The 337-nt window shown below is 36.2% G+C and overlaps 1 non-coding gene across 1 annotated transcript; it reads left to right on the top strand.

Annotated features, from left to right (window-relative positions):
• Positions 1 to 107, top strand: LOC123455924. Its single transcript, XR_006634221.1, has one exon. It is a non-coding gene; the product is annotated as a U6 spliceosomal RNA (small nuclear RNA).
• The last annotated feature ends 230 nt before the right edge of the window (positions 108 to 337 follow it).

The following is a 337-nucleotide window of genomic DNA, read 5'->3' as shown; positions in this document are numbered from 1 at the left end:
GTGCTCACTTCGGCAGCACATATACTAAAATTGGAACAATACAGAGAAGATTAGCATGGCCCCTGCGCAAGGATGACATGCAAATTCGTGAAGCGTTCCATATTTAAAAAAAAAAAAAAACTGAATATATTGGGAGCCATCTATTCAAACCACCACGGAGTCTTTTGGGTGTTAAGTATAGGATGATATTGTCTGTACAATTTGTCTTATTTTCCTATTTTTATCCCCTTTAAATCTATCTATATTCCTATTGCTCTAAGACTTTGAGCACTGTGTTGATTAAGTGGTTAGAGTGGACCTTCTTGTCTCAGTCTTGATTTTACAGAAAATGAGTTCA

The sequence above is a fragment of the Jaculus jaculus genome, chromosome 18, assembly GCF_020740685.1.
Source record: "Jaculus jaculus isolate mJacJac1 chromosome 18, mJacJac1.mat.Y.cur, whole genome shotgun sequence".
Taxonomy (NCBI): domain Eukaryota; kingdom Metazoa; phylum Chordata; class Mammalia; order Rodentia; family Dipodidae; genus Jaculus; species Jaculus jaculus.
The sequence above is the reverse complement of the archived record's forward strand: the minus strand, read 5'-3'. Positions and strand labels throughout refer to the sequence as shown.